Here is a 12,557-nt window from a genome sequence, read left to right as displayed (position 1 = left end):
TTCAGAGAGGCAGACAAGCCTGGGAAACCAAAAGAGACTGCTCCCTGCACACACATCTCGGACGCCAGAGGAAAAAGCCAAAGACCATCTGGAACCCTGGTGCACTGAAGCTCCCGGAAGGGGCGGCACAGGTCTCCCTGGTTACTGCCGCTGCAGAGAGCCCCTGGGCAGCACCCCACGAGCGAACCTGAGCCTCGGGACCACAGGTAAGACCAAATTTTCTGCTGCAAGAAAGCTGCCGGGTGAGCTTGGGACACGGAAGCAGAATTTCTCTAGGAGGCACGGTCTGTGTTTACCGGAAGTCCCACACCCGCGGATCCCGGCCCGCAGCAGCTCTCTGCTCCCAGACCCGGTGAGAGAGAGACCCAACCGCCTGGTCAGGTGGGCACTCCTGAGGCTGCAGAGCGGAAGAGACCACCAACCCTGCTCACCCCTGCCCACATCCCTGGCCCAAGAGGAAACTGTATAAGGCCTCTGGGCTCCCGTGGGGGAGGGCCCAGGAGCGGCAGGACTTCTGCGCCTGAGACACCGCCGGAACCTGAAAGAAACAGACCGGATAAACAGTTCTCTGCACCCAAATCCCGTGGGAGGGAGAGCTAAACCTTCAGAGAGGCAGACAAGCCTGGGAAACCAGAAGAGACTGCTCCCTGCACACACATCTCGGACGCCAGAGGAAAAAGCCAAAGACCATCTGGAACCCTGGTGCACTGAAGCTCCCGGAAGGGGCGGCACAGGTCTTCCTGGTTGCTGCCGCTGCAGAGAGCCCCTGGGCAGCACCCCACGAGCGAACCTGAGCCTCGGGACCACAGGTAAGACCAAATTTTCTGCTGCAAGAAAGCTGCCTGGTGAACTCAAGACACAGGCCCACAGGAACAGCTGAAGACCTGTAGAGAGGAAAAACTACACGCCGGAAAGCAGAACACACTGTCCCCATAACTGACTGAAAGAGAGGAAAACAGGTCTACAGCACTCCTGACACACAGGCTTATAGGTCAGTCTAGCCACTGTCAGAAATAGCAGAACAAAGTAACACTAGAGATAATCTGATGGCGAGAGGCAAGCGCAGGAACCCAAGCAACAGAAACCAAGACTGCATGCCATCATCGGAGCCCAATTCTCCCGCCAAAACAAACATGGAATATCCAAACACACCAGAAAAGCAAGATCTAGTTTCAAAATCATATTTGATCATGATGCTGGAGGACTTCAAGAAAGACATGAACACACTTAGGGAAACACAGGAAATCATTAATAAACAAGTAGAGGCCTACAGAGAGGAATGGCAAAAATCCCTGAAAGAATTCCAGGAAAACACAATCAAACAGATGAAGGAATTAAAAACGGAAATAGAAGCAATCAAGAAAGAACACATGGAAACAACCCTGGATATAGAAAACCAAAAGAAGAGACAAGGAGCTGTAGATACAAGCTTCACCAACAGAATACAAGAGATGGAAGAGAGAATCTCAGGAGCAGAAGATTCCATAGAAATCATTGACTCAACTGTCAAAGATAATGTAAAGCGGAAAAAGCTACTGGTCCAAAACATACAGGAAATCCAGGACTCAATGAGAAGATCAAACCTAAGGATAATAGGTATAGAAGAGAGTGAAGACTCCCAGCTCAAAGGACCAGTAAATATCTTCAACAAAATCATAGAAGAAAACTTCCCTAACCTAAAAAAAGAGATACCCATAGGCATACAAGAAGCCTACAGAACTCCAAATAGATTGGACCAGAAAAGAAACACCTCCCGTCACATAATTGTCAAAACACCAAACGCACAAAATAAAGAAAGAATATTAAAAGCAGTAAGGGAAAAAGGTCAAGTAACATATAAAGGGAGACCTATCAGAATCACACCAGACTTCTCGCCAGAAACTATGAAGGCCAGAAGATCCTGGACTGATGTCATACAGACCCTAAGAGAACACAAATGCCAGCCCAGGTTACTGTATCCAGCAAAACTCTCAATTAACATTGATGGAGAAACCAAGATATTCCATGACAAAACCAAATTTACACAATATCTTTCTACAAATCCAGCACTACAAAGGATAATAAATGGTAAAGCCCAACATAAGGAGGCAAGCTATACCCTAGAAGAAGCAAGAAACTAATCGTCTTGGCAACAAAACAAAGAGAATGAAAGCACACAAACATAACCTCACATCCAAATATGAATATAAAGGGAAACAATAATCACTATTCCTTAATATCTCTCAATATCAATGGCCTCAACTCCCCAATAAAAAGACATAGATTAACAAACTGGATACGCAACGAGGACCCTGCATTCTGCTGCCTACAGGAAACACACCTCAGAGACAAAGACAGACACTACCTCAGAGTGAAAGGCTGGAAAACAACTTTCCAAGCAAATGGTCAGAAGAAGCAAGCTGGAGTAGCCATTCTAATATCAAATAAAATCAATTTCCAACTAAAAGTCATCAAAAAAGATAAGGAAGGACACTTCATATTCATCAAAGGAAAAATCCACCAAGATGAACTCTCAATCCTAAATATCTATGCCCCAAATACAAGGGCACCTACATACGTAAAAGAAACCTTACTAAAGCTCAAAACACACATTGCACCTCACACAATAATAGTGGGAGATTTCAACACCCCACTCTCATCAATGGACAGATCATGGAAACAGAAATTAAACAGTGATGTCGACAGACTAAGAGAAGTCATGAGCCAAATGGACTTAACGGATATTTATAGAACATTCTATCCTAAAGCAAAAGGATATACCTTCTTCTCAGCTCCTCATGGTACTTTCTCCAAAATTGACCATATAATTGGTCAAAAAACGGGCCTCAACAGGTACAGAAAGATAGAAATAATCCCATGCGTGCTATCGGACCACCACGGCCTAAAACTGGTCTTCAATAACAATAAGGGAAGAATGCCCACATATACGTGGAAATTGAACAATGCTCTACTCAATGATAACCTGGTCAAGGAAGAAATAAAGAAAGAAATTAAAAACTTTTTAGAATTTAATGAAAATGAAGATACAACATACTCAAACTTATGGGACACAATGAAAGCTGTGCTAAGAGGAAAACTCATAGCGCTGAGTGCCTGCAGAAAGAAACAGGAAAGAGCATATGTCAGCAGCTTGACAGCACACCTAAAAGCTCTAGAACAAAAAGAAGCAAATACACCCAGGAGGAGTAGAAGGCAGGAAATAATCAAACTCAGAGCTGAAATCAACCAAGTAGAAACAAAAAGGACCATAGAAAGAATCAACAGGACCAAAAGTTGGTTCTTTGAGAAAATCAACAAGATAGATAAACCCTTAGCCAGACTAACGAGAGGACACAGAGAGTGCGTCCAAATTAACAAAATCAGAAATGAAAAGGGAGACATAACTACAGATTCAGAGGAAATTCAAAAAATCATCAGATCTTACTATAAAAACCTATATTCAACAAAATTTGAAAATCTTCAGGAAATGGACAATTTCCTAGACAGATATCAGGTATCAAAGTTAAATCAGGAACAGATAAACCAGTTAAACAACCCCATAACTCCTAAGGAAATAGAAGCAGTCATTAAAGGTCTCCCAACCAAAAAGAGCCCAGGTCCAGATGGGTTTAGTGCAGAATTCTATCAAACCTTCATAGAAGACCTCATACCAATATTATCCAAACTATTCCACAAAATTGAAACAGATGGAGCCCTACCGAATTCCTTCTACGAATCTACAATTACTCTTATACCTAAACCACACAAAGACACAACAAAGAAAGAGAACTTCAGACCAATTTCCCTTATGAATATCGACGCAAAAATACTCAATAAAATTCTGGCAAACCGAATTCAAGAGCACATCAAAACAATCATCCACCATGATCAAGTAGGCTTCATCCCAGGCATGCAGGGATGGTTTAATATACGGAAAACCATCAACGTGATCCATTATATAAACAAACTGAAAGAACAGAACCACATGATCATTTCATTAGATGCTGAGAAAGCATTTGACAAAATTCAACACCCCTTCATGATAAAAGTCCTGGAAAGAATAGGAATTCAAGGCCCATACCTAAACATAGTAAAAGCCATATACAGCAAACCAGTTGCTAACATTAAACTAAATGGAGAGAAACTTGAAGCAATCCCACTAAAATCAGGGACTAGACAAGGCTGCCCACTCTCTCCCTACTTATTCAATATAGTTCTTGAAGTTCTAGCCAGAGCAATCAGACAACAAAAGGAGATCAAGGGGATACAGATCGGAAAAGAAGAGGTCAAAATATCACTATTTGCAGATGATATGATAGTATATTTAAGTGATCCCAAAAGTTCCACCAGAGAACTACTAAAGCTGATAAACAACTTCAGCAAAGTGGCTGGGTATAAAATTAACTCAAATAAATCAGTTGCCTTCCTCTATACAAAAGAGAAACAAGCCGAGAAAGAAATTAGGGAAACGACACCCTTCATAATAGACCCAAATAATATAAAGTACCTCGGTGTGACTTTAACCAAGCAAGTAAAAGATCTGTACAATAAGAACTTCAAGACACTGAAGAAAGAAATTGAAGAAGACCTCAGAAGATGGAAAGATCTCCCATGCTCATGGATTGGCAGGATTAATATAGTAAAAATGGCCATTTTACCAAAAGCAATCTACAGATTCAATGCAATCCCCATCAAAATACCAATCCAATTCTTCAAAGAGTTAGACAGAACAATTTGCAAATTCATCTGGAATAACAAAAAACCCAGGATAGCTAAAGCTATCCTCAACAATAAAAGGACTTCAGGGGGAATCACTATCCCTGAACTCAAGCAGTATTACAGAGCAATAGTGATAAAAACTGCATGGTATTGGTACAGAGACAGACAGATAGACCAATGGAATAGAATTGAAGACCCAGAAATGAACCCACACACCTATGGTCACTTGATTTTTGACAAAGGAGCCAAAACCATCCAATGGAAAAAAGATAGCATTTTCAGCAAATGGTGCTGGTTCAACTGGAGGTCAACATGTAGAAGAATGCAGATCGATCCATGCTTATCACCCTGTACAAAGCTTAAGTCGAAGTGGATCAAGGACCTCCACATCAAACCAGACACACTCAAACTAATAGAAGAAAAACTAGGGAAGCATCTGGAACACATGGGCACTGGAAAAAATTTCCTGAACAAAACACCAATGGCTTATGCTCTAAGATCAAGAATTGACAAATGGGATCTCATAAAACTGCAAAGCTTCTGTAAGACAAAGGACACTGTGGTTAGGACAAAACGGCAACCAACAGATTGGGAAAAGATCTTTACCAACCCTACAACAGATAGAGGCCTTATATCCAAAATATACAAAGAACTCAAGAAGTTAGACTGCAGGGAAACAAATAACCCTATTAAAAAATGGGGTTCAGAGCTAAACAAAGAATTCACAGCTGAGGAATGCCGAATGGCTGAGAAACACCTAAAGAAATGTTCAACATCTTTAGTCATAAGGGAAATGCAAATCAAAACAACCCTGAGATTTCACCTCACACCAGTGCGATTGGCTAAGATCAAAAACTCAGGTGACAGCAGATGCTGGCGAGGTTGTGGAGAAAGAGGAACACTCCTCCATTGTTGGTGGGATTGCAGACTGGTAAAACCATTCTGGAAATCAGTCTGGAGGTTCCTCAGAAAATTGGACATTGAACTGCCTGAGGATCCAGCTATACCTCTCTTGGGCATATACCCAAAAGATGCCTCAACATATAAAAGAGACACGTGCTCCACTATGTTCATCGCAGCCTTATTTATAATAGCCAGAAAATGGAAAGAACCCAGATGCCCTTCAACAGATGAATGGATACAGAAAATGTGGTACATCTACACAATGGAATACTACTCAGCTATCAAAAACAACGAGTTTATGAAATTCGTAGGCAAATGGTTGGAACTGGAAAATATCATCCTGAGTGAACTAACCCAATCACAGAAAGACATACATGGTATGCACTCATTGATAAGTGGCTATTAGCCCAAATGCTTGAATTACCCTAGATCCCTAGAACAAACGAAACTCAAGACGGATGATCAAAATGTGAATGCTTCACTCCTTCTTTAAATGAGGAAAAAGAATACCCTTGGCAGGGAAGGGAGAGGCAAAGATTAAAACAGAGACTGAAGGAACACCCATTCAGAGCCTGTCCCACATTTGGCCCATACATATACAGCCACCCAATTAGAAAAGATGGATGAAGCAAAGAAGTGCAGACCGACAGGAGCCGGATGTAGATCGCTCCTGAGAGACACAGCCAGAATACAGCAAATACAGAGGCGAATGCCAGCAGCAAACCACTGAACTGAGAATAGGTCCCCTATTGAAGGAATCAGAGAAAGAACTGGAAGAGCTTGAAGGGGCTCGAGACCCCAAAAGTACAACAATGCCAAGCAACCAGAGCTTCCAGGGACTAAGCCACTACCTAAAGACTATACATGGACTGACCCTGGACTCTGACCCCATAGGTAGCAATGAATATCCTAGTAAGAGCACCAGTGGAAGGGGAAGCCCTGGGTCCTGCTAAGACTGAACCCCCAGTGAACTAGACTGTGGGGGGGAGGGCGGTAATGGGGGGAGGGTTGGGAGGGGAACACCCATAAGGAAGGGGAGGGGGGAGGGGGATGTTTGCCCGGAAACCGGGAAAGGGAATAACACTCGAAATGTATATAAGAAATACTCAAGTTAATAAAAAAAAAAAAAAAACATACTTTTCTGAAAACACTTAACTTTGAACAAAGCACTAAACTACACAAATGCAAAATAAAAACAGCATTTCAACCCCATCAAAAGTAGTCATCATAAAAGGTGTAAAAGCCACCTAACTTCACTAGGCACTGTTCACTTTTTAAACAGGAGACAATAGAAAATATTCTTCACAAACAATATCACAGCTCTATGGCAGGTTTCAGAAAGGCTTCGATTTCATGCTTTAATAGCGACATGGTGTGTAGGATCGTGATGGAGAATGAGACTTGTATCCTTCACCACTGTAGTAGGGAGAAGGTGACTGCCTTCTGTAAATCTGTAAATCTGTAAATCCCTGTCTTGAGCTGCTCTCCATCCACCTCCTCCTCCACCACCTCCTATGTATGGTCTGTCATAATAGTCCTGGCATCGTGAACTGCCACAAGTGAGTCTTCCCATATAAATTCCTGGTGTTGGGGTATGGGGCCTTTTAGTTATAGAGGAAACAACCCTAATTCAACATCCATCAAGCTCCAGTCCATTGGCACATTCTTTGGCTTCCTTGGCATCATCTACATTTTCAAAATATACAACAGCAAATCCTCTTGACCATCTAGACTACGGTCATACACAATAGATCATCAGCAATGGGACCATATTTAGAGAACACTTCTCTTAGATCTCTTTCTGTGGTGTACAAGCTCAATCCAAACATTCCAAGACAACAGTTGGGGTCAGAATTTGCCCCTTTTGAATTTGACACCTTTGAGGAACCATGGGAGAATGGCTGTGGTTGTGGTTGTGGTTGTGGCGTCTGCGATAATATCAGTTGTAAGACCTGCTCCGGGATCATCTTTGAGAGCCAGATCGTGATCGTGACCTTGTATAATGCCTTCTAGAACTTCTTCTGGAGATACACCTGAATTTAGATCTGGACCTTGACTCTGATCTAGAACACATTACATCTTCCTTGGAGCGAGACCTTGCAGGTGTATGCTGTGCAGATTTCCCAGATCCGTAAGCACTTCCACTTCAGGAACCTGTCGTTCATGGCTCAGGGTTGCTGTCAATGCTGCTGGCCTTTACTGAAGCGGTGAAGCTCCCACCTTCCTTACAGAGGCTCCATCACAGCCTCGTGCAACACCACACTTTGAAACACACTCTGCACCACCACCTTTGCACCAGTCTAACTAAGACTAATTTCAAAAAGCCACAATTGGTCAACAACAGTTGATTATGATTTGCCCAGTCCCAGTTGATACACTCACAGCATCACTCCTTACACTTAAGGCTCAGGGAACTAGTGGAAGAGGGTAGAAAGATAGTAAGCAGAAGAGCAGAAAGTCCGATGAGGTAGCTGTGCTTTCTACATATGGCAGGACAGGGACACCCATGAAAGACCAACAATAGGAATGCCTAAATTAGACATAAACAATTCTAATACTACTTGATATACCAACATGGGTGGGAGAAATATCAGGAGGCCTCACCCGTACTAGAAGGACTATAAGCAATTAATGACTACTGAAAGGTAAAGAACTATTCCTCACCAAGAAGGGACATCCTAATTGTTTATGCAATGCCAAGCAGTCAGCCCTAAAAATTTAAACGTACAAGTGACACTAAATGAATTCAGCATGTCATATTTATATATTTCTATATTTATCATGTATATTATATATGATATATAATATATCACATATTATATAACACCATTTTTATATATATATGGCAAAATGGGCCTTGATTTTTTTTATTAACTTGAGTATTTCTTATCTACATTTCGAATGTTATTCCCTTTCCCAGTTTCCGGGCAAACATTCCCCTAATCCCTCCCGCTCCCCTTCTTTATGGGTGTTCCCCTCCCCACCCTCCCCCCATTGCCGCCCTCCCCCCAACAATCACGTTCACTGGGGGTTCAGTCTTAGCAGGACCCAGGGCTTCCCCTTCCACTGGTGATCTTACTAGGATATTCAATGCTACCTATGAGGTCAGAGTCCAGGGTCAGTCCATGTATAGTCTTTAGGTAGTGGCTTAGTCCCTGGAAGCTCTGGTTGGTTGGCATTGTTGTTCATAAGGGGTCTCGAGCCCCTTCGAGCTCTTCCAGTTCTTTCTCTGATTCCTTCAACAGGGGTCCTATTCTCAGTTCAGTGGTTTGCTGCTGGCATTCGCCTCTGTATTTGCTGTATTCTGGCTGTGTCTCTCAGGAGAGATCTACATCCGGCTCCTGTCTGCCTTCAATTCTTTGCTTCATCCATCTTGTCTAATTGGATGGCTGTATATGTATGGGCCACATGTGGGGCAGGCTCTGAATGGGTGTTCCTTCTGTCTCTGTTTTAATCTTTGCCTCTCTATTCCCTGCCAAAGGTATTCTTGTTCCCCTTTTAAAGAAGGAGTGAAGCATTCACATTTTGGTCATCCCTCTTGAGTTTCACGTGTTCTATGCATCTAGGGTAATTCAAGCATTTGGGCTAATAGCCACTTATCAATGAGTGCATACCATGTGTGTTTTTCTGTGATTGGGTTACCTCACTCAAGATGATATTTTCCAGTTCCAACCATTTGTCTATGAATTTCATAAAGGCATTGTTTTTGATAGCTGAGTAGTATTCCATTGTGTAGATGTACCACATTTTCTGTATCCATTCCTCTGTTGAAGGGCATCTGGGTTCTTTCCAGCTTTTGGCTATTATAAATAAGGCTGCTATGAACATAGTGGAGCACGTGTCTTTTTTATATGTTGGGGCATCTTTTGGGTATATGCCCAAGAGAGGTATAGCTGGATCCTCAGGTAGTTCAATGTCCAATTTTCTGAGGAACCTCCAGACTGATTTCCAGAATGGTTGTACCAGTCTGCAATCCCACCAACAATGGAGGAGTGTTCCTCTTTCTCCACATCCTCGCCAGCATGTGCTGTCATCTGAGTTTTTGATCTTAGCCATTCTCACTGGTGTGAGGTGAAATCTCAGGGTTGTTTTGATTTGCATTTCCCTTATGACTAAAGATGTTGAACATTTCTTTAGGTGTTTCTCAGCCATTCGGCATTCCTCAGCTGTGAATTCTTTGTTTAGCTCTGAACCCCATTTTTTAATAGGGTTATTTGTTTCCCTGAGGTCTAACTTCTTGAGTTCTTTGTATATTTTGGATATAAGGCCTCTATCTGTTGTAGGATTGGTAAAGATCTTTTCCCAATCTGTTAGTTGCCGTTTTGTCCTAATGACAGTGTCCTTTGCCTTACAGAATCTTTGCAGTTTTATGAGATCCCATTTGTCGATTCTTGATCTTAGAGCATAAGCCATTGGTGTTTTGTTCAGGAAATTTTTTCCAGTGCCCATGTGTTCCAGATGCTTCCCTAGTTTTTCTTCTATTAGTTTGAGTGTGTCTGGTTTGATGTGGAGGTCCTTGATCCACTTGGACTTAAGCTTTGTACAGGGTGATAAGCATGGATCGATTTGCATTCTTCTACATGTTGACCTCCAGTTGAACCAGCACCATTTGCTGAAAATGCTATCTTTTTTCTATTGGATGGTTTTTGGCTCCTTTGTCAAAAATGGGCCTTGATTTTTAAGAAGGAGTGGGAGGGTATGGAATGGTTGGAGGGAGGAGAGGGGAGAAATTATGTAATTATATTTTAATAAAAATTTTAAGTGAGAAAAAGAACGCAAGAGAAAGAAGAAAATTAACTGAAACATTGTTCACGTGTTTTTGAGCCAGAGTCTTGTGTAGCCAGAATGGCATGGAATTCACTACATAGCTGAGGATGGCCTTGAACTTGAGATCTTCCTGCCTTTGCCTCCTGAGTGCTGGAATTAGCTAATATGTTATGTTTATTAATACATTTAATTTAATTAATTTAATGCAATTAATACAGTCAAATGTAATTTTTAAAGGTTCACTTAATGATAAAATGAAAAGGGATGATGATAAGCACATGAATTTTCATAATACATAATTGGAGGATATGGTGATAGCTTAGCCAGTCTAAAGTATTTGCCTTGTACACCTGATGGCCTGAGTTTGAATTTCAAGAATTCACATAAAAACGTTAGACATGGTGGCACACACCTGTAAATACCAAGAGAAGGGGATAAGCAGTAAAATCTTTTATAAGACCATGAGTCAATTTCCCTACAGAAAACTTGAATCCAAGGAATGAGCAAGTGGTATATTTATGGTGCTGACGGAAAACAAAACAAAATGTAACAAAATCTCATGAACCAAGTATACTATACTTAGGAAAACTATAACCATGAAGGCACAGTACACTCCTAGCCAAAAACAAAGTTCATCCACTATAACCATCCTACTGGAAGTACAAAGAGGAATTTTTTTCAAGGTAAATAAAAAGATACTAAACAGTAAAAAAAGTATATGAAAGTATAAAATTTAGTTGGAAAATATAATAGATATAAAATATAACAGATAGACAATATAAAAGATAAAAGATAGACAATGAAAAGATACAAAAGATATAATATAAAAGATAGACAATAATGTGATGCTATGATGGTGTTCTATAAATAACTTTTAGACAAAGTATAAGTATTGACATATAGAAGTGTTGGCAACAGCTGTCACATAATTTTTGAGGTTTGATGATATTTTGTACATAAAACATCTCTTTTATACTCTATGTTGAAGGCTTGTTCTCCAAGGTAATACCAGAAAGGAGACTATGGAGAGTGACTGGATAGTGAGGGCTCTGAACTGAGCGATGTATTACTGCATCATTGGAGTCATAATCTCTTGGTATTACTGTGAAATAATCAAAGTCTTAATGTGGGGGTCTGTTTTGAGGAAGTAAAATCTTGGGAGTATAGTCTTAAAAGATAGATCTTCTCAGACATTTTTCTACATTCTTTCCTTCCTAGCATCTCTCCTTAGCCATGTCTTTTCATTATGATGTTTCTTCTTAAAATAGGCTTAGAAGCAATAAATGATGAAATGAAACTGTGAGCCAAAATAAATTTTCCTCTTAAGTAGACCCTATTAGATATATTGTCATCACAACAAAAATCAACTGACATAAAAACCCTAAAATCAAAAATAGGTTAATGACTACATAATATGATAGGGAATAAATTCCAACATTAATAGAACACAATTTGTGCCATAGAGATAAAAATCAGTTGAATACACAGTATAGTGCATAATATGAACAGTGTTATATAGGATTGAAATAGTTGTCAGTTATAGATAAGAAATAAGAACTACTACAAGCTTTACATAGACTTCAGGGCAAGCACAAATAAAAAAATTCTGGTAAATACAGAAAAATACAGTAAAAATAATTAAAGTACACCATTATAAAATATCATCAAACCTCAAAATAACAAATAGAAGAGAAGAAAGCTAAATAAAAATAGAAAACAATTAAAATAGCAATAAGGATCTGGAAGATTCTTCCGTGAGTAAAACTCTTGCTGTCTAGCCTGATGACCTGGGTTCTATCCCCTGGACCCATATTGCAGAAGAAAAAAATTATCTTCTGATTTCCACATGTGTGCTTTCACACACACACACACACACACACACACACACACACACACACACACACACCACACATACACACATACCACTAAATTTTTGAAAATAAAGTAGCAATAATAAGCCAGTAACAATCAATCATTACTTTAAATGTAAATAAAGTAAATAAATAGGATCCCCCAACAGACACACCAATTTTAACAGATGAATACATGAAACTACATTTAAAAGCATTAAGGAAGGCAAGTATCATCCTACTTCATGTTGAACCAGATATTAACTATGGACTGTGGACAATCTTAAGCTTGGACTGCTCTCTAGTGCTGAAATGGTGGCAGCACACTAATAGCAGAGT

General features: G+C 40.5%; 1 pseudogene; it reads right to left on the bottom strand.

The window, feature by feature from the left end:
• Positions 1-6,959: 6,959 nt before the first annotated feature.
• On the bottom strand, positions 6,960-12,465 carry Tra2b-ps5 (transformer 2 beta, pseudogene 5; annotated as a pseudogene).
• Between the last annotated feature and the right edge of the window lie 92 nt (positions 12,466-12,557).

This window comes from Rattus norvegicus, chromosome X, assembly GCF_021556685.1.
Source record: "Rattus norvegicus strain SHRSP/BbbUtx chromosome X, alternate assembly SHRSP_T2T, whole genome shotgun sequence".
NCBI classification, from domain to species: Eukaryota; Metazoa; Chordata; class Mammalia; order Rodentia; family Muridae; genus Rattus; species Rattus norvegicus.
This window is presented reverse-complemented; position numbering and strand designations above follow the sequence as displayed.